A 27,500-nucleotide genomic window follows, 5' to 3' on the forward strand; every position below is an offset into this window, starting at 1 on the left:
AGAGAGAGAGCTTTAGTTGTGATGAAATAGGGATAGAGAGAGAGAGAGCTTTAGTTGTGATGAAATAGGGATAGAGAGAGAGAGAGCTTTAGTTGTGATGAAATAGGGATAGAGAGAGAGAGAGCTTTAGTTGTGATGAAATAGGGATAGAGACAGAGAGAGCTTTAGTTGTGATGAAATAGGGATAGAGAGAGAGAGCTTTAGTTGTGATGAAATAGGGATAGAGAGAGAGAGCTTTAGTTGTGATGAAATAGGGATAGAGAGATAGAGCTTTAGTTGTGATGAAATAGGGATAGAGAGAGAGAGCTTTAGTTGTGATGAAATAGGGATAGAGAGAGAGAGAGCTTTAGTTGTGATGAAATAGGGCTGCTGTGTAGTTGACCCTGGGGTGATGAAATAGGGCTGCTGTGTAGTTGACCCTGGGGTGATGAAATAGGGCTGCTGTGTAGTTGACCCTGGGGTGATGAAATAGGGCTGCTGTGTAGTTGACCCTGGGGTCTGCACTTCGTTTTCTCTGCACATTTCTAGATGATTAGTGGTATTATTATTATTACACATTCAAGCAAATATTGCCACATATACGTTCCACAAGGCCATTCCAGAGAGATGGACGTTCCACAAGGCCATTCCAGAGAGATAGACGTTCCACAAGGCCATTCCAGAGAGATGGACGTTCAACAAGGCCATTCCAGAGAGATAAACGTTCAACAAGGCCATTCCAGAGAGATAGACGTTCAACAAGGCCATTCCAGAGAGATAGACGTTCAACAAGGCCATTCCAGAGAGATAGACGTTCAACAAGGCCATTCCAGAGAGATAGACATGTTCCACAAGGCCATTCCTGAGAGATAGACGTTCCACAAGGCCATTACAGAGAGATAGACGTTTCACAAGGCCATTCCTGAGAGATAGACGTTCAATAAGGCCATTCCAGAGAGATGGACATGTTTCACAAGGCCATTCCAGAGAGATAGACGTTCCACAAGGCCATTCCAGAGAGATAGACGTTTCACAAGGCCATTCCAGAGAGATAGACGTTCAACAAGGCCATTCCAGAGAGATAGACGTTCAACAAGGCCATTCCAGAGAGATAGACGTTCAACAAGGCCATTCCAGAGAGATAGACGTTCAACAAGGCCATTCCAGAGAGATAGACGTTCAACAAGGCCATTCTAGAGAGATAGACATGTTCCACAAGGCCATTCCAGAGAGATAGACGTTCCACAAGGCCATTACAGAGAGATAGACGTTCCACAAGGCCATTGCAGAGAGATAGACATCCACAAGGCCAATACAGAGAGATAGATGTTCCACGAGGCCATTACAGAGAGATAGATGATCCACAAGGCCATTGCAGAGAGATAGACATCCACAAGGCCAATACAGAGAGATAGATGTTCCACAAGGCCATTACAGAGAGATAGATGTTCCACAAGGCCATTCCAGAGATATAGACATGTTCCACAAGGCCATTCCAGAAAGATAGGGGATCCACAAGGCCATTGCAGAGAGATAGACATCCACAAGGCCAATACAGAGAGATAGATGTTCCACAAGGCCATTACAGAGAGATAGATGTTCCACAAGGCCATTCCAGAGATATAGACATGTTCCACAAGGCCATTCCAGAAAGATAGGGGTTCCACAAGGCCATTGCAGAGAGATAGACCGTTAGCATATTGTTAAGTGCACACACACACAATTGTTCTAGTTTTGTGTTTGTTCTCTCTGCCCCTGAGATGATGTCACGGGCTGGCTTGATCATATTTGTGTTAAATATGATTTATCGCCACGGTGATTGATTTGGGTGTTATCTGATGTCCTTCCAGGACTGCAAATCAAAACCATATGCCCTTGTCTGTCTTCCAACGTCCTCCTGATTATCCATTACGAACCATTAAACCCTGCTCATAACAGTAGCATAGAGCTGCCTCATTGAACCGTGGCTGAGAGGGGGAGGACTATCTCTTATGTATTACGAGAGAGAGAGAGAGAGAGAGAGAACTGAGTTATATATCTGATTGGTATAAATCAATGTCATTTTTCCCAGCTGATCTGTCTTTCAGGACAAGTCATCAGCTAATAGGAAGTGACACACTAGCAACCAAATACCAGCTTTCTTTGATCAGATCTGACACATTTATGCCACGAACGCACAGACACTCACACACACACACACACACTGTCAAACACTCTCGCTCTCTCTTTCTCACACTCTCTCTCTTTCTTTCTCTCTCTCTCTCTTTCTTTCTCTCTCTCTAACTCAGACACACATTGATTGCACATGCCAACATTCCTTACAAAGATTGTTGCCTCATTGCTGGATGCCCTGGCAGTTTGCGGTGGTGCTATAGTGTAGGATAGGTAGAGTAGAGGAGGAGATAGGTGGAGGAGAGGAAGAGATAGGTTGGGGAGAGGAGGCGATAGGTTGGGGAGAGGAGGATATAGGTGGAGGAGAGGAGGGGATAGGTGGAGGAGATAGGTGGAGATAGGTTGGGGAGAGGAGGAGATAGGTGGAGGAGATGGGTTGGGGAGAGGAGGAGATGGGTTGAGGAGAGGAGGAGATGGGTTGGGGAGAGGAGGAGATGGGTTGGGGAGAGGAGGAGATGGGTTGGGGAGAGGAGGAGATGGGTTGGGGAGAGGAGGAGATGGGTTGGGGAGAGGAGGAGATGGGTTGAGGAGAGGAGGAGATGGGTTGGGGAGAGGAGGAGATGGGTTGGGGAGAGGAGGAGATGGGTTGGGGAGAGGAGGAGATGGGTTGGGGAGAGGAGGAGATGGGTTGGGGAGAGGAGGAGATGGGTTGGGGAGAGGAGGAGATGGGTTGGGGAGAGGAGGAGATTGGTTGGGGAGAGGAGGAGCCAGGTGGAGGAGAGGAGGAGATGGGTGGAGGAGATAGGTGGAGGAGATGGGTGGAGGAGAGGAGGAGATGGGTGGAGGAGAGGAGGAGATGGGTGGAGGAGATAGGTGGGGGAGAGGGGGAGATGGGTGGAGAAGAGGAAGCGATGGGTGGAGGAGAGGAGGAGATAGTGGAGGAGAGGAGGAGATGGGTGGGGGAGAGGAGGAGATAGGTGGAGGAGAGGAGGAGATAGGTGGAGGAGAGGAGGAGATGGGTTGGGGAGAGGAGGAGATGGGTGGAGGAGATGGGTGGAGGAGAGGAGGATGGGTGGAGGAGATGGGTGGAGGAGAGGAGGAGATAGGTGGAGGAGAGGAGGAGATAGGTGGGGGAGAGGAGGAGATGGGTGGAGAAGAGAAGGAGATAGGTGGTGGAGAATAGGAAATAGGTGGAGGAGAGAAGGAGATGGGTGGAGGAGAGGAGGAGATGGTGGAGGAGATGGGTGGAGAAGATAGGTGGAGGAGAGGAGGAGATAGGTGGCGGAGAGGAGGAGAGAAGTGGGGAAGAGGAGGAGAGAGGTGGGGGAGAGGAGATAGGTGGATGAGAGGAGGAGATGGGTGGATGAGAGAAGGAGATAGGTGGGGAGAGGAGGAGATGTGTGGGGAGAGGAGGAGAGAGGTGGGGGAGAGGAGGAGATGGGTGGAGGAGAGGAGGAGAGATGTGGGAGAGAGGGGGAGAAGAGGAGATGGGTGGAGGAGAGGAGGAGAGAGGTGGGGGAGAGGAGGAGAGAGGTGGGGGAGAGGAGGAGAGAGGTGGGGGAAAGGAGGAGATAGGTGGAGGAAAGGAGGAGGAGAGGAAGAGATAGGTGGATGAGAGGAGGAGGAGAGGAAGAGATAGGTGGAGTAGAGGAGGAGATAGGTAGGGGAGAGGAGGAGAGAGTTGGGGGAGAGGAGGAGAGAGTTGGGGGAGAGGAGGAGAGAGTTGGGGAAGAGGAGGAGAGAGTTGGGGGAGAGGAGGAGAGAGGTGGGGGAGAGGAGGAGGAGAGGAAGAGATAGGTGGAGTAGAGGAGGAGATAGGTAGGGGAGAGGAGGAGAGAGTTGGGGGAGAGGAGGAGAGAGTTGGGGGAGAGGAGGAGAGAGTTGGGGAAGAGGAGGAGAGAGTTGGGGGAGAGGAGGAGAGAGGTGGGGGAGAGGAGGAGAGAGGTGGGGGAGAAGAGGAGATGGGTGGAGGAGAAGAGGAGAGATGGGTGGAGGAGAGGAGGAGAGATGTGTGAGAGAGGAGGGGGAGAAGAGGAGAGAGGTGGGGGAGAGAGGGGGGAGAGGAAATGGGTGGAGAGGAGGAGATGGGTAGAGGAGAGGAGGAGAGTTTTTGCCTACTCTACAGTTCACTACAGGTTCACTGGGTCAGTGTGATCAGTGTTAGCATTCAATTAGGCATCCACATTCAATCAAATCAAAGCTTTACTTAAAAAGTTTTGCAGAACTGTTTCAATAGACTGAACAGTTAAATTAACAAAATGAAAAACAGTAAGGTCAAGACAAAAGCAGATTAAATAAAAAGGTGGACAAACTACAAGCATGTTGATCAGACTGATAAAGGTGATTTACATGAGAAGGCATTGATTCTATATAGTCTATATTAATATGGATTACTGTGACACCTGTTAACCATGGATGAGTTATTTTAGAAGTTGTTTTCCTGGGTAAGTCCTATTGTGGGTTACTGGTCATTAGTATCTCCTGCTCTCCTCCACCTATCTCCTCATCTCCCCCATCTGTCTCCTCCTCTCCCCCATCTGTCTCCTCCTCTCCTCCACCTATTCCCTCATCTCCCCCATCTGTCTCCTCCTCTCCTCCACCTATCTCCCCCTCCTCTCCCACCTATCTCCTCATCTCCCCCATCTGTCTCCTCCTCTCCCCCATCTGTCTCATCCACCTATCCCCTCCTCTCCTCTACCTATCTCCTCCTCCTATATCCTCCTCTCCTCCACCTATCCCCTCCTCTACTCCACCTATCTCTTCCTCTCCTCCTCCTCTCATCCACCTATCTCCTCCTTTCCTCCACCTATCTCCTCCTCTCCTCCGCCTATCTCCTATGGCTTAGCATTGTCAAAATGTCTCCCTCAGTGTGTCAGATTGACAGGGGTGATGACCAATGGGTCGGGGTTCATGCCATCATAATCATCAAATGGGTTCAAGTATGGATATAGTTTCTCAGTGAAGGTGCAGCCAGTGAAAGAGTAGATATGAGACTTGGCCTCCACATCATAAAAGGAGACCTGACCCTCCTCATAATCCACAAACACTCCCACCTTCTGATGCTTGCTCTTCAGTGAGAGGGAGGTATGGGGGGGGGGGGAATGTTCAAGCCTCGTAGTCCGTTTTAAAAGACCACACAGTCCAGAATCCTTCCTCAGGGTACAGTTCACCATGGGCCCTATCGATGGACTCTTTGGACACGCCTACATTCCATCAATTTTTGCTGCCCACGTACACCTCGTAGTAGAATCTCTCCGAGGAGAAGCCCTCCTTTGCCAGGACAGAAACACGACCTTGACACCTCTTTGGGTTGTAAGGGTGGTTTTGTTCTTTGTGTACATATAGCCCTTTCTTCCCATCACCAGACACGATGAGCTGTGGATGAGAGTCACATCCACAGCATCCTGCTGTATCCTGTTCAACTCTTCACCTCCAAGCACGGACTTCCCCAATACTCTATTCCATTTAGTCTCAAGCTCAGAAAGTGCTCTCTACACAGTCTTCTCCATTTGAGAGATGTCTTTCTTCACATTCCACTTGCTCTCGTCCCGGTTAACACTGATGCCAGACCAGTCCTTGGTGGATGTAGGGGGCACAGGGAAGACAAGCTTTGGAGGAGGTGAAGTTGATCCTTAGAGTGTGAGAGCTTCTCCAGCATCTGAGCGTCTCCTCTGTAGCTCAGTGATTTCCTGCTCCAGCTCTTCAATCATCTCCTCAGCCTGCCGCTGTGTTTCTTTCTGCTTCTCTCCAATCATCTTAGCTACCTCATTCTGGCTTCTCTGGATGGAGCGAACTAAAGCATTGAAGACCTGCTTGCTGTCTTCTTCTCTCTCTCTCTCTCTGCGGCTCTGTTGCTGAGTTCCGCTGAGTGCTTGATGTCTTTAACTTTCTGACGGCACTTCTGGATCATCTGCTGCACAAGATTCTTTGTCCTTCCCAACTCGGCGTTCTTCTCCCCAAACTCCTTCCTCAGAGGGATGGTGTTGTGGCCCTTGTGGTCTGTCTCAGTGCAGAACTGGCACACACACGTCTGGTCAGTCCTACAGAACAGCTCCAGGGGTCTCTCGTGGTGTTGACATATCCTGACTTCCAGGTTCTCCACACTGTCGATCACCTTGTGTTTTTTCAGGGTTGGGGCTATCTGATGAGGATGCAGGTGAGTCTCACAGTAGGAGGTCAGACCCTCCAGGCAGGACTTCAGGGCCTTGAGCTTCGGTCCTGTGCAGACGTCACAGGCCACTTCTCCAGGCTCGGCAGGGGACTCAACTCTCTCTGACTGGTATCCCCTTGCAATGTTCCACAAACTCTCTGAGGGTTCTGTTGATTTTGAGCTTAGGTCTTTTGTCAAATGTCTCCTTACACATGGGACACTGGTCCTGTTCAGTGGTATTCCAGTACCTGCTGATGCAGGCCTGGCAGAAGTTGTGTCCACATGGTGACCGGATCAGTGAGAACCTCCAGACAGATAGAGCACTGAAACTCCTCTTCAGGCAGGAGACTGTGGGAGGACGCCATGTCTAGAACAAAAACAACAGATAAACTATATAAGGACTTCCTAGAATGAGTCAGCTTTGTTTACTAAGATAGCTTTGTTTACTAAGATACTTAGATAGCTTTGTTTACTTAGATAACTTTGTTTACTAAGATACTTACATCGCTTTGTCTACTTAGATAGCTTTGTTTACTAATATAGCTTTGTTTACTAAGATACTTACATAGCTTTGTTTACTAAGATAGCTTTGTTTACTAAGATACTTACACAGCTTTGTTTACTAAGACAGCTTTGTTTACTAAGACAACTTTGTCTACTAAGACAGCTTTTTCTACGAAGACAGCTTTTTCTAATAAGACAGCTTTGTTTACTAAGACAGCTTTGTTTACTAAGACAGCTTTGTTTACTAAGACAGCTTTGTTTACTAAGACAGCTTTGTTTACTAAGACAGCTTTGTCTACTAAGACAGCTTTGTTTCCTAAGACAGCTTTTTCTACTAAGACAGCTTTTTCTACGAAGACAGCTTTGTCTACTAAGACAGCTTTGTTTACTAAGACAGCTTTGTCTACTAAGACAGCTTTGTTTACTAAGACAGCTTTGTTTACTAAGACAGCTTTGTTTACTAAGACAGCTTTGTCTACTAAGACAGCTTTGTTTCCTAAGACAGCTTTTTCTACTAAGACAGCTTTGTTTACTAAGACAGCTTTGTCTACTAAGACAGCTTTGTTTCCTAAGACAGCTTTTTCTACGAAGACAGCTTTGTCTACTAAGACAGCTTTGTTTACTAAGACAGCTTTTTCTACTAAGACAGCTTTGTTTACTAAGACAGCTTTGTCTACTAAGACAGCTTTGTTTCCTAAGACAGCTTTTTCTACGAAGACAGCTTTGTCTACTAAGACAGCTTTGTTTACTAAGACAGCTTTTTCTACTAAGACAGCTTTGTTTACTAAGACAGCTTTGTTTACTAAGACAGCTTTGTCTACTAAGACAGCTTTGTTTACTAAGACAGCTTTGTTTACTAAGACAGCTTTTTCTACTAAGACAGCTTTGTTTACTAAGACAGCTTTGTTTACTAAGACAGCTTTGTCTACTAAGACAGCTTTGTTTACTAAGACAGCTTTGTTTACTAAGACAGCTTTGTTTACTAAGACAGCTTTGTTTACTAAGACAGCTTTGTTTACTAAGACAGCTTTGTCTACTAAGACAGCTTTGTTTCCTAAGACAGCTTTGTTTCCTAAGACAGCTTTGTCTACTAAGACAGCTTTGTTTCCTAAGACAACTTTGTCTACTAAGACAGCTTTTTCTACTAAGACAGCTTTTTCTACTAAGACAGCTTTGTTTACTAAGACAGCTTTGTCTACTAAGACAGCTTTGTTTACTAAGACAACTTTGTTTACTAAGACAACTTTGTCTACTAAGACAGCTTTGTTTACTAAGACAGCTTTGTCTACTAAGACAGCTTTGTCTACTAAGACAGCTTTGTTTACTAAGACAGCTTTGTTTACTAAGACAGCTTTGTTTACTAAGACAGCTTTGTTTACTAAGACAGCTTTGTTTACTAAGACAGCTTTGTTTACTAAGACAGCTTTGTCTACTAAGACAGCTTTGTTTACTAAGACAGCTTTGTTTACTAAGACAGCTTTGTTTACTAAGACAGCTTTGTTTACTAAGACAGCTTTGTCTACTAAGACAGCTTTGTTTACTAAGACAGCTTTGTTTACTAAGACAGCTTTTTCTTTTACACAATCTTTCATTATTGCTGCCATTCACTTGACTACATGATTGAAACAAACACACATTTAAACCAGGATTTATCCCTTGCTATATTCAAAGTAGTCACTACAATATATTTACTCAGTATGCTTTCTTAGTCAAAGATATCCTGGAGTCAATACATTTTTGTTGCACTAAGTATATCTGTCAATGGGACAACAGTAACAACAATAACCAAGGGTCAAAATAACCAAACATTGGACAATAATAATAAGCATACAGTAGAGGACATGTGCAGGTTGATTGGTCTGTCAGACACTGTCCCTCATCTTATGGTAGGCAGCAATGTAGTGCGCTGCCAACCCACAGCTCTCTGCGTCCTCGCACAACAGGACGAGAAGCCTACTCTCATCAGAGAGGTCTTTTAAACCTTGAATGAGGGTTTCAAATTTGGGGAAATGACACTCTCTAATTGTTTGATATTTTTGACATTTTGTCAGATAATGCAGCTCTGTCTCAGGTTCTGCTCTTGTGCAGTGGTTGCACAGCCTTCCCTCTACAGGGAGCCAGGTTTTCCTGTGTCTACCTTTCTCAATGGCAAGGCTGTGCTCACTGAGCCAGTACTTTGTCAAGGTTTTTCTAAGGTTTTGATCAGTAACCATTCTCAAATAGTTAGCCACGGTGTAATGTCGATTTAGGGCCAGATAGCACTGCATTTTGCTTTGTGCTTGTGTTTCCCAATAAGCAATGTAGTTTTGTTTTGACTGTGTTGTAATTTGGTTTATTCTGATTGATTGGATGTTCTGGTCCTGTGTGTTAGTAGAACAGGTTTGTGAACTCAGCACCAGCTGGATGAGGGGACTCTTTTCTTTGTTCAGCTCTTGGCATTGCAGGGCTTGGTAATGATATGAGAGGGGGTCACTGTATTTTAGATGTTTCCAAAACTTAATTGCTCTTTTTTGAGTTTTTATTATTAGTGGATATTGGCCTAATTATGCCCTGCATGCATTGTTTGTAGTTTTCCTCTGGACATGTAGGAGAATATTACAGAACTCTGTATGCAAGATTTCAATGGGGTGTTTGTCCCCTTTGATGAAATCTTGTTTTGCAAGTGGACCCCACACCTCGCTGCCATAAAGTGCAATTGGTTCAATGACACATTCAATTCGTTTTAGCCTAATTTTAATAGGTATTTCAATTTGAATTTGTTTTTTAATGGCGTAGAATGCCCTGCGTGCTTTCTCAGTTCATTCACTGCATCATGAAGGTGTCCAGTTGAGCTTATTTTTAAACCTAAGTAATTGTAGAGTGTGCAGTACTCTACATATTTTGTACCAATTGAGAACTTTGGTCTAATTCCCTGAGATCTGGATCTTCTCTGGAAAATCATTATTTTAGTATTTTTGGGGCTCTTTTTGGGGCCCAGGTCTGGCAGTACTGCTCTAGCAGGTCCAGGCTCTGCTGTAAGCCATGTGCTGTGGGTGACAGCAGGCATAGGTCATCTGCGAAGAGTAAGCATTTAATCTCTGAATTGTGGAGACTAACACCAGGGGCTGAGGATTTTTCTAGAATAGTGGCCAATTCGTTGACGTAAATATTGAAGAGAATAGGGCTCAGATTGCAACCCTGGCGAAGGCCCTGCCCCTGGTTAAAGATTTCTGATATTTTCTTGACAATTTTGATGCAGCACGTATTGCCAGTATAAATTGATTTAATTATGTCATATGTTTTACCCCCTACACCACTTTCAATAACTTTGTAGAACAGTCCTGCATGCCAAATAGAATCAAATGCTTTTTGGAAGTCAATAAAGCAAGCGTAAATGTTGGTATTATTTTGGTGGACATGTTTATCTATCAGGGTGTGTAGGGTGTAAATATGATCAGTCGTGCGATGTTTTGGTATAAATCCAAATTGGCTTTTACGCAAGACATTGTGCTTATTAAGGAAGTTTAGAACTCTTACATTTATAATACTACAGAAAACCGTCCCTAGGTTACTGTTCACACAAATGTCTCTGTAATTGTTAGGGTCAAATTTGTACCCGTTCTTAAAGATTGGGGTTATGAGTCCTTGATTCCAGATGTCAGGGAAATAACCTACACTAAGGATCAAATTAAACAGTTTTAATATAGCCAATTGAAATTTTGCACTAGTGAGTTTGAGCATCTCATTTAGGATGCCATCAGGTCCGCATGCTTTTTTAAATTTGAGAGTCTGAAGTTTCTTATAGAGCTCCTGGTCAGTAATTGGAGAGTCCAATAGATTTCAATTGTCCTTTATAGCTTTTTCTAATCCATTCAACTTCTCATGAATTTGGCGTTGTTCTGCGTTTGTGTCAATTTGAACGGTGTTGTAGAGTGTTTTAAAATGGGTTGTCCATATGTCACCATTTTGTATCGCTAATTCCTCTTGTTTCGTTTTTTAAATTTTTTAATTTTGCCAGAAGTTGTTTGTGTTTATGGACTCCTCAATTAGTGTCAGCTGCTTGCTGTTGTACTGTGCTTTTTTGGTTCTGAGTGTATGTTTATAGAGTTTTAAAGGCTCACAGTAATGAAGGCGTAATTCACCATTATTTAGGTCTCTGTGCTTTTGGTTGGATAATGTTCTAAGTTTTTTCCTTATAATTTTACAATCTGCATCAAACCAGTTGTCATCTGTGATCTTTTTTGTTTTGTTTTTTATCAATTTCAATTGTGCTTCTTTTGCTGTTTGCCTGAATATATAGTTGATATAGAATATATAGTTTACTGCTAGATTGATGCGTGAATGTGGTATCCAGAAAGTTATCTAAGAGTGTCTGGATATTTTGGTTACAGGTTGCTTTCTGGTATTCTTCTGTGCTGTTTTGGGCCCATCTGTATGAATTGCTGATGTTGTACAGCTTACTGGGCTGTGAATGTGTGGTTGTTTCCATGTCTGTTCTTTTGAGGAACAACGTAATTTGGCTGTGATCAGACAGAGGTGTTAGTGGCTTGACAGTGAATGAGCTGAGAGAGAAAGGGTCAATGTCTGTAATCATATAGACTACTGTACTGTGGCCAAGAGGTGAGCAATAGCTGAATCTCCCCAAAGAGTCCCCCCGTAACCTACCATTGACAAAGTACAGACCCAGGCTTCTACAGAGCTGCAACAGATCCCATCTGTTTTTGTTGACGGTGCTGTCACTGTTGTTTCTATGGGGGAGATGAACACAGTTAGAAACAGTATGGCCTGTAATAAAGCTGTCCCCTTGTGTGCTCGTTAGATCAGGTAGTGTTCCTGTGCGCGCATTTGTGTCCCCACAGATGAGCACATTTCCCTGGGCCTGGAAATTCCACGTCTCTTCCTCAAGGGTGGGGAAGATCTCCTCTGAGTAATATGGGGATTCTGAGGGGGGATATATATTGCGCAAAGGAACACATATTTTTCTGTCAGTACAAGTTCTTTTTTCAGTTTTAACCAAATGTGATATTTACCAATTTTGAGGGGATCAATTAGATTTTGTATTTCAGATTTGTACCAAATGATCAGTCCTCCAGAGTCTCTGCCTCTATTGACAGAGCTGTGTTTCTGTGATGGCACAATTACCTCTCTGTAGCCTGTGGGACAGTGAGTGACAGCGTCAGCCCTACACCATGTCTCCTGCAGAATGATGACGTCAACATCTTTAAGATATTTATTGAACTCCAGTGCTAAACTCTTCAATCCAAAGGTTGCTGAGTTTAGGTCCTGAATGTTCCACATGCTAACTGATAGTGATTTCATGTTGCAAAAAGAAAGAATAGCAGTCAGAAATACAGTAACTACAAACTATTAAGTTGTTAAGAGTGAGATAAACTGGATGACAGCTAACGTTTTTTCTGTTATATATAAATATTCCTATTCGTTGAACAAGTAAACTTTTAGTACAATAGGTGTGTGTGTGTGTGTGTGTGTGTGTGTGTGTGTGTGTGTGTGTGTGTGTGTGTGTGTGTGTGTGTGTGTGTGTGTGTGTGTGTGTGTGTGTGTGTGTGTGTGTGTGTGTGTGTGTGTGTGTGTGTGTGTGTGTGTGTGTGTGTGTGTGTGTGTGCGTTCGTGTGTGCGTGTGTGTGTTCATGCATGCGTCCATGTGTGTTTAGTGCAGATGTATTGGAGGAGGTGTTTAATCTCACTTAATCCTACATGGTTCTCCTGTCCTCTGACGACCTCTGCGTAGCTGTGCTGGTGCTGCTGTTGGGCCCTGTGGAGTGGAGGGGGGCCAGGTCTGGGCCGTGGGGCTTCCTCTCTGGTCTGGTAGGGGTGGTGGTCTGGTGCGGGGTAGTATGCTGGGCCCGGTCTAGTCTGGCTAAGCCGATGGAAGTGGTGATGCTCTGGTGGTGGGTGGGGCCTGTGGGGTGCGCTGGGTCTGGTGGGGCGTTGAAGGGGCCCGGGGCTCCTTGGAGGTGCAGTGGTCTGGAAGGGGTCTCTGGGTGGTCCTCTGTCCAGTGCGTCATGGGGTATTTGTCTACCAAGTGCCACGTTCTTTAGAGTCTTGGCAAACATCCCTACTGTCTACTTCCTCAGGTGGGAGTGGTCGTGCAGATGCTCTGGGGTGATTGTTGGGTGGTGAGCAACGTGTACGTTCGGGAGTAGGCCACACCCTCTGGTGATGTCAGCGTTGACTTTCTGAATGGTACGGAGATGAAAGTCTTTGCGGGGCAGCAGAGTGGAGATGGTGATGTGGGAGTTGGGGAACCACTCAGAGGCCCTCTCTGCTACTCTGTTGACCAGGCTGCCTACTCTCTCCTGCTCCTATCGCAGGTTGTTGAAGCCAGTGTGAATAATAATGTGGCCTGGTGTGCCAAAGTGTTTTTGGGCACTATATTTTGCACACCTTGTGGTGGGGGAAGAGTGTATCCTCTTGGATGAATTTCCCATTTGAGTCAATGAGGATGGCCACCTCAGTGGGTTTTACCAGAGTAGTGGGCTTACGGTCTGGGGCTGGAGTACACAGGGCCTGTGTACAGGGAGGGGTTTGTGGGGGTGTGTCAGGGGGGGCCAGAAAGCTTCTCTCTGTCACATGGATTGACGCTGGGGAGACGAAGCAGGTACGGGGAGTAAAATATTTAATAAAATAACGGAACAAGACAGGAACAGCGTCAGCATACAAGAAAACACAAAAAGACAATCAATGCAGCAGCAGGGAACAGAGCGAGGGAACTGACAAATATAGGGGAGGAAATAAACAGATGATGAGTCCAGGTGAGTCCAATATCACTGATGCGCGTGATGAGGGAAGGCATGTGTGCGTAATAGATGATAGGTGTGAGTGATGCAGGGCAACCTGGCGCCCTCAAGCGCCAGGGGGGGAAGAGCGGGCGCAGACGTGACAGTACCCCCCCCCCCCCCCCCCTTCACCCGGCAACACCCGGCATCCCACCTGGGCGAACCGGCTGACACATGGGCGTTGGGCAAGCCGGTTGTGGCGTGGGAGCCCAACGAACCGGCAGGAGCGTGAGAGCCTGGCGAGCCGGCTGAGGCATGGAAGCCCGACGATCCGGCTGAGGCAAGACGCCTGTCGATCCTGCTGCAGAGAGGGAGTCCGAAGATCCGGTGGAGTGTGACATGGGATGGGAAGCCGCCGAGCCAACCGAGGCAAGGAAACCTCTCGCGCCAGCTAGGGCGTGGAAGCCCGATGAGCTGGCTAGGCACCCTTGGTTCCATCGCTGGCGACCCAGAGCCGATGCCACCATACCAACCGGAACGCCAGTATTCCCTGATGCTTTGTGTGTTGGCTGCTGCATTCTGTCACATGGATTGACGCTCGAGAGACGAAGCAGGTATGGGGAGTAAAACATTTAATAAATAACGGACATTGAAGGAGACAGGAACAGCGTCAGCATACAAGAAAACACAAACAAAACGCAATCAATGCAGCAGCGGGGAACAGAGCGAGGTAACTGATAAATATAGGGGAGGAAATAAACAGGTGATGAGTCCAGGTGAGTCCAATATCACTGATGCGCGTGATGAGGGAAGGCAGGTGTGCGTAATAGATGATAGGAGTGAGTGATGCAGGGCAACCTGGCGCCCTCAAGCGCCAGGGGGGGAAGAGTGGGAGCAGATATGACACTCTGTAGTAGGTGTCCCTATGTGTGCCTCCTTTCCTTGTTGACTGGGGGTGTGGGTAAAGGTTTGTCGGTATGGGGGGGATTGTGGGTAAAGGTGGGTCAGTGGGGTTGTTAGGGGTGGTGTGGTTGTTAGGGGTGGTGAGGGGCTGCAGCTTCTCTCTAGGAGGCTCTACAGTCTGCTCTCTTTGTGCTGTAGCACCCTCTTGATGACAGACAACTCCTTTACCATCTCCTCCTTCACCTGCACTAGCTCTCTCCTCATGGTGGCCTTCACCTCCTCCAGTGCTGTGGTAAGGCTCTCTCTCAGCTCCTGGACAGAGTTCTTCAGCTGGGTCCTGCACTGGTTGATCTGGTCCTGTAGAAGCTCTGTGTCTGGGCTGGTGGTGGTGTAGCTGAGGGGCTGCTCCTTCAGCTCAGTAACCCATACTTCTAACAGAGCCAGCCTGTCTCTCAGCAGGCTGATGGTAGTGTGGTCTTGGCTCTGGTGGTTGTAGGCAGGCAGGGGGAGGATGGTCCTGCTGTTGGGGTGCCTGAGGTGAGGGGAGAGGTTGGGGTGCTGTCCTTGTCCTTTTTGGTTTCTGCTATCTTCGTTAGGGTGGGGAAGTCCTGCACAAAAGAGCTGAGTGCAGCCTCACTGCCCTGGACCATGACAGTGCCGTTCTGGTACATGTTTACCGTCAGAAACCTGTTTTCCTGGTCCTTCTCGCTGTCCTCAAAAATGTGGATTTTCCTTCCCTTGCAGATGCCTTTCTTTGTGGTATAGCTGAAATGCCTGGTTACAGCTGAATGCCAGGCAGTAGTGTGGTCTGTGTAAAATAACAGGTTTGTAACAGTCCTGTTTTGTGAGCAGTCGGCAAACAAAGTTTCCGGGTTCTCCCTCAGAATTCTGTGTTTAAAATTGATTCTTCCCTTCTCTGATTTGATTTCTGCTGGATTTTTTTTTTTAAAGGGGGGGGTCTCTCAGTCTCTGCTGCTGCCTCAGTGGCCATGTTGCTATGGTTACCACCAGTAAACAGTTGGAGGTAGACGGTAAGCTAGCTGAAAAATTTGAATTTGGCTAGCTAGCATGATGAAAATGTGTTTTTTAACTCACTCTCTGTCAATCTTTTCCTCCTGTGTTGATCTTCAGTTGTACAATTTGATTACCTATACATTTTTTGCTAATTTAATCATCTCAATCTCACTCTTAACAACCAAAAGTTATAACAAGTCAGGAGCTGTTCTTCTGCATGACTTCTCTCTCTCTTCTTACCTGATTATATTATTCTTCTGACACACGGTTGTCTCTGTGCAGCTGTGTAGAGTGCTTTGTCAGGCGAAGGAGAATGTCTGTCTTCTGCATTCACTGTAGCCAACTCCTCAGTAAGGAAAGTAGCTATTGGCTGTCCTAAAAGTCGCTAAATGACATTATTACCTAATTTGCATAATTGGCCATGTGCATGGACGCTGTAGGAGAGAGGAAAAAGTGAGTAAAAAAACACCCTAAATATGTTTAGAACTACAACTGAGCAAGCTGCAGAGTGCGGCACACAGTGAATAAGAACCAGATATTTGAGGCCATACTCCTCCTTCAGAACTTTATGGACCCCATTGTTAATCATCGTCATAACAGAGGCATTGTCAGTCCCTATCCCCAGGAGTTTCTCTTTTTTAAGACAACACTTCTCCAGGAAAGACACAACAGCACCGGCTATAGATTTGGCATCTCCTCCCTCCAACTCAACAAGCCCCAGAAATGTTGATACAATTGTCAGCTTGGTGTCACTGAAGTACCTTATCACAACCCACAGGTACTTAGAAACACTTACATCCGTGGACTCATCGAGGAGGAGGCTGAAACGCTGGTCACCCCCATCTGCGACCAACTTTTTCAGAAAGTATGGTGCTAGAACCCCATTAATCATTTCTGTGCACTTTGTCCTGTGCATTTTGAAGTGGGTAGCAGCAGTGGAGTCTGAGAAAGCAGCTTTACATGCTTCTCCAATGTGATCACATGCCAGCATGGAACAGTGCTCAGCGATAGCTAATGCCATGGTGGCCTCAGACTATTTTGCAGAGTCAATTTTTTTGACCATAAATGGCAGCTTGTTTTGGGTGGAACTGTTATAAGGCTTTGCCTTTTGTTGATGAATCGTTACTTGAGAAATGAGACCAAGTTGAGACGCTGGACGAGGTGGATAAGGTATAGTAAAGACCGTTTATTTGGAGGTAAAGATATCTGAGCAAAGCGTGCACGGACTCGTTCATTTAGCTCAGAAGGAACTAGCAGAAGAGAGCCCCGAAACATATTGTGCAGTACATTTTATACAGTGAATGACGTAGGTAGATTCTGGTAGTTCGTGCTCCTGACTGGTCGTTGTAAGTGGAGGCCCGTCCCCTCCACGCTGGTGTCAATGTCCCATTGGTTCTTGGCACTGTTCTTTGTTCTTGGAAACCCAGCCTGAAACAAGGGTGTGTGTGTGTGTGTGTGTGTGCGTGTGCGTGCTCGTATAGTGGCATGCCTGCCTTATCAGTGGTCATAAAAGGTCTGAGTCAGCCATCCTCCCCTGCGTGTGGGAGTGAGGTTAGTATCTGTTACGGGCAGAACGTGTTTAACTGTGGGGTGTAGCAAGATATTTGCAACAAAGTCTGCTTTAATAAGGAAGGCATTATAACAGTATTATAGCTATGTGTTAAGGTCAAATAAAAACAGCATTTATTACACTTTTCAGTATGTTTTTGAGTTGTCATGTGTTTTTTTACATCACTAAGTTTGGCGTAGAAATCAGCCTTACAATACAGGCAGTATGCCCGTGTATCATCTCCAATAAACGGCTTCAACCAGCCTTTGAATTCAGGGTTTGATTCCCACTCCTTTCTGTATTTTTGAGTGTACAGTTTAGACTGAGACATGATGAGCTAGTCGGCTAGATGTTTAGCTTATGTGACAGAGAGGCACACACACAGTGGACAAGGTGAGTAAGTGACTGAGGCTGTGTGAGTCAAATGCAGTGATTTATTTTAGACAAAGAACATTTTATATTTACATCCCGCCCTGAATGTAAGCCAGGGCGGGATCAGCCAGCGACGGCTTCCCGCATGCACTATTCATTTGCAGTCTGGATGCGGAGGGGTGAACATCTTCTGCTCTGACTGCAGCTGGGAGGGACTGCTGTGCGAGGACTGGGCCGCCTGTGAGAGCTTTGGGACAGGGGTGGGGCCCACGGCAGCACCTGCTGCTCGTTGAGAAGAGTAAGAACGATACGTGCTTTCACGTCAGTCTCCAAAAGTCTCAAATAACACCAGAAAAAGTCGCTAGATTTGTCGCTAGTCGATTTTTTGAAAATGTGTCACTAGATGGGTCTGAATACTCGCTAAATATAGCGACAAAGTTGCTAAGTTACTGTCTGCATCTCTCCTAGACTTTCACTTCAGCAAAGTGACATCGCACATGCGCTCTGTGTTTCCTACTCTAAAAGGGGCAGGAAATATAACAACTAGATGCTGCTGCTCTCAACGATTGGAGCTTTGCAGCCCGGCTCTAAGTCAGCACTTCCTTTTAGATTTTTAACTGATCAACATTTTTGTAACACTTTTGTGGTTGTTTTGTCAACCTATTGTTGTGCATCATCCCATCAAAATAATGGCAGAAAGACTCAAATTCTCACTCTAATTCCTCATTTTGGCTGTGCTACGAATCTAGTTCTGATCTTCCTCCTCTTCTTCCTCTAGTCAGTGATGGATGCTGTGTCCTTATTGGGCACTTTCCTCTTCCTCTAGTCAGTGATGGATGCTGTGTCCTTATTGGGCACTTTCCTCTTCCTCTAGTCAGTGATGGATGCTGTGTCCTTATTGGGCGCTTTCCTCTTCCTCTAGTCAGTGATGGATGCTGTGTCCTTATTGGGCGCTTTCCTCTTCCTCTAGTCAGTGATGGATGCTGTGTCCTTATTGGGCACTTTCCTCTTCCTCTAGTCAGTGATGGATGCTGTGTCCTTATTGGGCGCTTTCCTCTTCCTCTAGTCAGTGATGGATGCTGTGTCCTTATTGGGCGCTTTCCTCTTCCTCTTCCTCTAGTCAGTGATGGATGCTGTGTCCTTATTGGGCGCTTTCCTCTTCCTCTTCCTCTAGTCAGTGATGGATGCTGTGTCCTTATTGGGCGCTTTCCTCTTCCTCTAGTCAGTGATGGATGATGTGTCCTTATTGGGCGCTTTCCTCTTCCTCTAGTCAGTGATGGATGCTGTGTCCTTATTGGGCGCATTCCTCTTCCTCTCGTCAGTGATGGATGCTGTGTCCTTATTGGGCGCTTTCCTCTTCCTCTAGTCAGTGATGGATGCTGTGTCCTTATTGGGCGCTTTCCTCTTCCTCTAGTCAGTGATGGATGCTGTGTCCTTATTGGGCGCTTTCCTCTTCCTCTTCCTCTAGTCAGTGATGGATGCTGTGTCCTTATTGGGCGCTTTGGAATCGATGGTTCCCACAGACTGTTTTTTACGAGCAAGCCGATTTCCACATGACACTGTGCTGTGACTGTTTCTGCCTGATCCATGGCCTTCATTAGGCTTTAGGAAGTAATCCAGTGACTAATGCTTCATATTATTTATTAGTTAGGAGAGCTGGGTTTGGATGGGGCGATGTGAAAAATAGGTTTAAAAAAAAGAACTGAGGTCAAAATTAATCTGTATTTGATTGAGAAAGAGAAGGAAAGGAGAAGGAAAGGAAGGAAAGGAAAGGAAGAGAGGGATAAAGATAAATAAAGATATTGGGCGGTGCACATCTATCAATACACACGAAATATCTCCTTGTTGACGAAAAAACACCAGGCATATTCATGAGTCCTATTCCTTCCTACCCAGATGCTAGGCCATGCCAGGCCTCTGATAAAGGTTATGTGTTAAGTCTCCATATCTCAGCAGTGTATGATCAGCTGTCCCATTCTAGAATGCCAGCTAAGCGCCCGGGTCATTTAGGTCCCCATATGACTGGTTTAAACCTGGAGAGATGCACAATAGGATTCTCAGTGGACCGCAATTACTGTTGAATATGTGAAGGACACACCCCAAGCGTTTGACAGACAGACAGAAAGACAGACAGACAGACAGACAGACAGACAGACAGACAGACAGACAGACAGACAGACAGACAGACAGACTCCCACTTGTCTGTTGGTTAGTTGAGGTGAAGCTGTTGGTTAGTTGAGGTGGAGCTGTTGGTCAGTTGAGGTGGAGCTGTTGGTTAGTTGAGGTGGAGCTGTTGATTAGTTGAGGTGGAGCTGTTGGTTAGTTGAGGTGGAGCTGTTGGTTAGTTGAGGTGGAGCTGTTGGTTAGTTGAGGTGGAGCTGTTGGTTAGTTGAGGTGGAGCTGTTGGTTAGTTGAGGTGGAGCTATTGGTTAGTTGAGGTGGAGCTGTTGGTTAGTTGAGGTAAAGCTGTTGGTTAAAGCCGAGCTGACACTGCTGGCTCCATTAGTTTTCTACATCTGTACAGTTAAAGCACTACATTTCCTCAAGACCCGAGCCGGCAGCTCATTAACTGTAATTATGCTAGGAGTTTTGCGCAGCGGGCCAGAACAGCAGCTGTGATTGGCCAATCTCAGACTGATGAACGAATGGCAGGCTCCGATGCTGGAGGTGTCAGGAAGTGTTAGCCTCACAGTGAAAAGCTGTCATTATGAAATACAGTATGTGGTTAATATTTATGGGTAGGGATTCAGATGATCTCAGATTGGTAAGGCTGTTATGTGGAAGTGTGACTTGCGGTTATAATTATGGCCCTGACCAGGAACAACTCTGGGACTTAGTGATAGGCCATAACTAGTGCTGGTGGTTAGGTCATACAGTCTGGATAAACTCTGGGACTTAGTTATAGGCCATAACTAGTGCTGGTGGTTAGGTCATACAGTCTGGATAAACTCTGGGACTTAGTGATATGCCATAACTAGTGCTGGTGGTTAGGTCATACAGTCTGGATAAACTCTGGGACTTAGTTATAGGCCATAACTAGTGCTGGTGGTTAGGTCATACAGTCTGGATAAACTCTGGGACTTAGTGATAGGCCATAACTAGTGCTGGTGGTTAGGTCATACAGTCTGGATAAACTCTGGGACTTAGTGATAGGCCATAACTAGTGCTGGTGGTTAGGTCATACAGTCTGGATAAACTCTGGGACTTAGTGATAGGCCATAACTAGTGCTGGTGGTTAGGTCATACAGTCTGGATAAACTCTGGGACTTAGTGATAGGCCATAACTAGTGCTGGTGGTTAGGTCATACAGTCTGGATAAACTCTGGGACTTAGTGATAGGCCATAACTAGTGCTGGTGGTTAGGTCATACAGTCTGGATAAACTCTGGGACTTAGTGATAGGCCATAACTAGTGCTGGTGGTTAGGTCATACAGTCTGGATAAACTCTGGGACTTAGTGATAGGCCATAACTAGTGCTGGTGGTTAGGTCATACAGTCTGGGTAAACTCTGGGACTTAGTGATAGGCCATAACTAGTGCTGGTGGTTAGGTCATACAGTCTGGATAAACTCTGGGACTTAGTTATAGGCCATAACTAGTGCTGGTGGTTAGGTCATACAGTCTGGATAAACTCTGGGACTTAGTGATAGGCCATAACTAGTGCTGGTGGTTAAGTCATACAGTCTGGGTAAACTCAGGGGACTTAGTTATAGGCCATAGCTAGTGCCTGGAGTTTTTGCCTTGTTAGGTCATAAGACCAGGAAAAACTCTTGTCCTTGTGATCGTTTAATAAGAAAGAATCCTCTTTATCATGGTAAGGCCCTTCCCCTCTCTTCAGTAAATCAAGTCACGCCTCAATTCTACTCTTCCCCACCTATAAGCAGAAACTTAAACAGTGAGCCCCCATGGTAAGGACTGTTCACCGTTGATCTGACCAATCGGCTTCAAGACTGTTTTGATCACGCGGACTGTGAAATGTCCCCTCTGAGAATAGTATTGACGTATACACTGACTCTGTGAGTTCATCAGGAAGTGCATAGAGGATGTTCCCACTCTGACGATTAGAACTTTTATCCAAACCAAAATCAATGACATATGGCAGCATTCACTCAGAAGTGAAGGCGCCAACCAGCACATTTAACCATGTTGAGGTGACTGGGGACAGTCACAGAAGCAAAACGACGTGGAGTGGAGACATTTTTCGTCTTTGGCGTCGCAATTCAACGGCTCAGACATGAGCCGCACTGTGGCAGGGTCTCCAGACAATCACAGATTATAAAGGGAAGGACAGCCACGTCGCGGACACTGACGCCTCAAACTTGGACGAGTTAAACACTTTCCGCACCCGCTTCGAGGGAAAACAACATCGAACCGCCGACGTGGGCCCCCGACACTCACGAGGACTGTGTGCTCTCATTCCCTGTTGCCGACGTGACCTTAAGCATGTAAACTCTGGCAAAGGCCGCTGGCCCAGACTGCATCCCAAGCCGCGTCCTCAGAGCATGTGCAGGCCAGCTGGCTGGAGTGTTTACGGACATATTCAATCTCTCCATATCCCAGTCTGTTGTCCCCACTTGTAACTGAACTAAATTACTCTCGCCCTGTTGAACTCACTTCTGTCACCTTAAAGGTTTTCGAGAGGTTTGTTAAGGATCAATTCACCTCTACCTTATCTGACACCCTAGATACACTACAATTTGTATAAATCCCCCAACCTATCCACAGACGACCCACTCGCCATTGCACTGCACACTGCCCTATCCCATCTGGACAAGAGGAATACCTATGTAAGAATGCTGTTAATTGACTACAGCTCAGTCTTCAACACCATAGTGCCATCCACGCTCATCACTAAGCTCAGGGCCCTGGGTCTGAGTCCCTCCCTGTGCAACTGGGTCCTGGACTACCTGACGGGCCGCCCACAGGTGGTGAAGGTAGGCAACAACACCCCCACCACGCTGATCCTCAACACGGGGGCCCCACAGGGGTGTGTGCTCAGCCCACTCCTGTACTCCCTGTTCACCCATGACCATGTGGCCACGCATGTCTCCAACTCAATCATCAAGTTTGCTAACGACACAACAGTGTTAGGCCTGATTAGCACCAACGATGAGACAGCCTACAGGGAGAAGATGAGGGCCCTGGCGGAGTAATGCCAGGAAAATAATCTCTGCCTTAGTCAACAAAAAACAAATGCGCTGATAATGGACTACAGGAGACAGCAGAGACAGCACGCCCCCATCCACATGGACAGGCCGCAGTGGAGAGGGTGAAAAGCTTCAAGTTCAAGTTCCATGAACATCATTGATAACTTTTTGTTTAAAATGGTCCCTCCCAGACCTGGAATTTCGTGATATTAGGGCCTTCAAGAGGTGCCCAATCTGCCAGGGAACCACGGCCATCTGCTCGGGCACCAACATAGCCAAATGATTTGAAAACTGAAAAACAGTAGCTATTCTGTTAAGAAAAACAGAAGTCTATGTACAGTTGAAGTCGGAAGTTTACATATACTTTAGCCACATTTAAACTCAGTTTTTCACAATTCCTGACATTTAATCCTAGTAAAAATGCCGTTTTAGGTCAGTTAGGATCACCACTTTATTTTCAGAATGTGAAATGTCAGAATAATAGTAAGGAGAATGATTTATTTCAGCTTTTCTTACTTTCAGCACCTTGCCAGTGGGTCAGAAGTTTACATACACTCAATTAGTATTTGGTAGCATTGCCTTAAAATTGTTTAACTTGCTCACACACGCTTTTTCAGTTCTGCCCACAAATGTTCTATGGGATTGAGGTCAAGGCTTTGTGGTGGCCACTCCAATACCTTGCCTTTGTTGTCCTTAAGCCATTTTGCTACAACTTTATAAGTATTCTTGAGGTCATTGTCCATTTGGAAGACCCATTTGCGACCAAGCTTTAACTTCCTGACTGATGTCTTGAGATGTTGCTTCAATATATCCACATAATTTTCCACCTCATGATGCCATCTATTTTATGAAGTGCACCAGTCCCTCCTGCAGCAAAGCACCCCCACACAATGATGCTGCCACCCCCGTGCTTCACGGTTGGGATGGTGTTCTTAGGTTTGCAAGCCTCCCCGTTTTTCCTCCTAACATAATGATGGTCATTATGGCCAAACAGTTCTATTTTTGTTTCATCAGACCAGAGGATATTTCTCCAAAAAGTACGATCTTTGTCCGCATGTGCAATTGCAAAACGTAGTCTGGCTTTTTTATGGCGGTTTTGGAGCAGTGGCTTCTTCCTTGCTGAGCGGCCTTCAGGTTATGTCGATATAGGACTCGTTTTACTGTTGATATAGATACTTTTGTACCCGTTTCCTCCAGCATCTTCGCAAGGTCCTTTGCTGTTGTTCTGGGATTGATTTGCACATTTCGCACCAAAGTAGGTTCATCTCTAGGAGACAGAACGCAGAGACAGAGTCTCCTTCCTGAGCGGTATGACAGCTGCGTGGTCCCATGGTGTTTATACTTGCGTACTATTGTTTGTACAGATGAATGTGGTACCTTCAGGCTTTTGGAAATTGCTCCCAACGATGAACCAGACTTGTGGAGGTCTACAATTATTTTCTGAGGTCTTGGCTGATTTCTTTTGATTTTCCCATGATGTCAAGAAAAGAGGCACTGAGTTTGAAGGTAAGCCTTGAAATACATCCACAGGTACACCTCCAATTGACTCAAATTATGTAAATTAGCCTATCAGAAGCTCCTAAAGCCATGACATAATTTTCTGGAATTTTCCAGGCTGTTTAAAGGCACAGTCAACTTAGTACATGTAAACCTCTGACCCACTGGAATTGTGATACAGTGAATTATAAGTGAGATAATCTGTCTGTAAACAATTGTTGGAAAAATGACTTGTGTCATGCACAAAGTAGATGTCCTAACTGACTTGCCAAAACTATAGTTTGTTAATAGGACACTTGTGGAGTGGTTGAAAACTGAATTTGAATGACTCCAACCTAAGTGTACGTAAACTTCTGACATCAACTGTAAATGTACATAAATATTTAGTCTACATGTCATAGTGTAGGTGATAGCTATTGGCTACAACCTGTCATGTCACAGTGTAGGTGATAGCTATTGGCTACAACCTGTCATGTCACAGTGTAGGTGATAGCTATTGGCTACAGCCTGTCATGTCACAGTGTAGGTGATAGCTATTGGCTACAGCCTGTCATGTCACAGTGTAGGTGATAGCTATTGGCTACAGCCTGTCATGTCACAGTGTAGGTGATAGCTATTGGCTACAGCCTGTCATGTCACAGTGTAGGTGATAGCTATTGGCTACAGCCTGTCCTGTCACAGTGTAGGTGATAGCTATTGGCTACAGCCTGTCATGTCACAGTGTAGGTGATAGCTATTGGCTACAGCCTGTCATGTTCAGACGATGCGGATATGAGGGAGGCGCCTTAAAACGTAGCCAAACTTTAATTAGACTTTTAGTTACATACACTACATGACCAAAGGTATGTGGACACCTGCTGGTCAAACATTTCATTCCAAAATCTTGGGCATTAATTTGGAGTTAGTCCCCACTTTTCTGCTATAACAGCCTCCACTCTTCTGGGAAGGCTTTCCACTAGATGTTCGAACACTGCTGTGGGGACTTCAGCGACAAGAGCATTAGTGAGGTCAAGCACTGATGTTTGGCGATTAGGCCTGGCTCGCAGTCGGCATTCCAAATCACCCCAGAGGTGTTCAATTGTGTTGAGTTCAGGGCTCTGTGCAGGCCAGGCAAGTTCTGATCTCGACACACTAATCTCGACAAACCATTTTCGAGATTAGTTAAAAATGTGTGTGCGAGTATGGATCTCGCTTTATGCATGGAGGCATTGTCATGCTGAAACAGGAAATGGCCTTCTCCAAACTGTTGCCACAAAGTTAGTAGCACAGAGTCGTCTAGAATGTCATTGTATGCTCTAGCGTTGAGATTTCCCGTTACTGGAACTAAGGGGCCCGAACCGTGAAAAACAGCTCCAGACCATTATTCCTCCTCCACCAAACTTCACAGTTGGCACTATGCATTGGGGAAGGTAGCGTTCTCCTGGCATCCGCCAAACCCAGATTCATCCGTCGGACTGCCAGATGGGGAAGAGTGATTCATCACTCCAGAGAATGTGTTTCCACTGTTCCAGAGTCCAATGGCAGCGAGCGTTACACCACTCCAGCCGACGCTTGGCATTGCGCATGGGGATCATAGGCTTGTGTGTAGCTGCTCGTCCATGGAAACCCATTTCATGAAGCTCCTGACGAACAGTTATTGTGCTGACGTTGCTTCCAGAGGCAGTTTGGAACTCGGTAAATAGTGTTACAACCGAGGACAGACAATTCTTACGCGATATGCTCTTCAGCACTCAGCAATCCCATTCTGTGGGATATAACAGCACTTACAGTTGACCGGGGAAGCTCTAGCAGGGCAGAAAGTTGACTAACTAACTTCTTGGAAAGGTGGCATCCTAGGACGGTGCCACGTTGAAAGTCACTGAGCTCTTCAGTAATGCCATTCTACTGCCAATGTTTGTGTATGGAGATTGCATGGCTGTGTGCTTGATTTTATACACCTGTCAGCAACAGGTGTGGCTGAAATAGCCAAATCCACTAATTTTGTATATGTAATGTGTATATATAGGCTAAACACCAGTCATGTTTTGACAAATATAACGTAGGATCATTATTCATATCTAAAGGCTGGAAGGCCAGTGTCTGTTGGCATACATGATGTACTGTTACTTCAGATCGGAGAGGAAGGACCGTGTCTGTTGCAACATGAGGAAGGACCGTGTCTGTTGCACACTGCAACATGAGAAAGGACCGTGTCTGTTGCAACATGACCCACCTTACAATCCTCATATGACATTGAAACTAGTAGCCTATTTCTCTCAAGTTCTCAACTTTATTTCATTGTCCAGCAACCAAAGACACGATCCTAGTCGTATTAACAACACATGTTTGTTGATGCGTCTGTCTGAAGGATCATTTCATCTCTGTCATATGAAAGCGCTCACATTTGCGGTGCTCTTCCACTAATTGTATTTTGGAACATTTGCACTTATAGCCACACTGCTGTACTTACAATGTCAAGAAGTAGCCTAATAGTTCATCGACACTTTAAGCTAAACGTTCTCATCTGTTGCATCAACCTCATTGCTTTTAAATGTTTTTTTTTATGTAGGTGGTTGAATTAATTTGGGGTCTATAGTGTCCAACCATTGTCCCAGAGTCTGTTTGGAATATTTAATTTATCGTACAGAAGGACAAGCTGACCAATAGATGAAATCAACTTTTGTACTATGGTGGATAGTGGATTGACATAAGCTAGTGCTTTTTGCTGTTTGTTAGGCCTCCTCATCTGGTTGGTTATAGAAAAGTAAATGTGGACAGTTCGTCCAACATCTTAAATAAGCGCCTGGGGATTCGATAAGGACTCATGCCGTCGCATCCCCGATGTGTCTGTCTTCTGTTGTAGCCTACTTCGGAGCGGCGATGCCTGTGAGAAGAACCTGATCACGTGACGGGCGTTGGCTAAAAATAATTTTGATATCTGAGAGAGCGATATGAGTGAGAGCTGCTTTCGCAGCACAGCGATTGACAGCACAATGGCCACACCCTTTTTTTAGGGGGCCTTACGGCCACAGCCTAGACATTGTTGTGCGTGAAAAGCCCAGGAGGGCGGCAGTTTCGGAGATTCTGCGAATCTGTGTACACGACCAATAAACTTTGATCGTTTAATATTTCCAACAGTCTGGCTGTGATGTGTGAAGGTAAGAAGTGTGAGTTTCTTCCAGTGCTAGTTCTGTGATGAGGCTCAAATGTCAGTGGTCAATCCTTCGAAGAGAGACAAGAAGACTGTGATGTGTCTTACTGGACGAAACCTAGCGAGTGAACAGATGAATGATTCATCTACAACCTCTCTGGTCTCTCAGTAGTGCTGTGTGTGATGACTGTAAGTTTTGCAGAGTAAAGACAAATGTTTGATCTAGCAGTCCCACAGACATGAATGAGAGTGCAAACCTAAGAGCTCCTCTCAGTCTGTTTGAAGAAATGTACCATGATCTGATTGGACACTGCTGTCATTGCAAGGCGTTGTCCTTACTGCTGAGGATGTGACGACTGAAAGGGATACAGCTAGAAGGAATGACTCAACATTTATCTCTCTCTCCCATTTCCCCTGCCCGCTGTTT

General features: G+C 45.9%; 1 protein-coding gene and 1 pseudogene across 1 annotated transcript in view; one reads left to right on the forward strand and one right to left on the reverse strand.

Annotated features, from left to right (window-relative positions):
• LOC139531517 (neuropilin and tolloid-like protein 1) overlaps positions 1-27,500 on the forward strand; it is a 180,958-nt gene that overhangs the window by 128,375 nt on the left and 25,083 nt on the right. The window lies entirely within an intron of this gene.
• On the reverse strand, positions 4,956-6,606 carry LOC139531395 (E3 ubiquitin-protein ligase TRIM39-like; annotated as a pseudogene).

Source organism: Salvelinus alpinus, chromosome 10 (assembly GCF_045679555.1).
Source record: "Salvelinus alpinus chromosome 10, SLU_Salpinus.1, whole genome shotgun sequence".
NCBI lineage: Eukaryota > Metazoa > Chordata > Actinopteri > Salmoniformes > Salmonidae > Salvelinus > Salvelinus alpinus.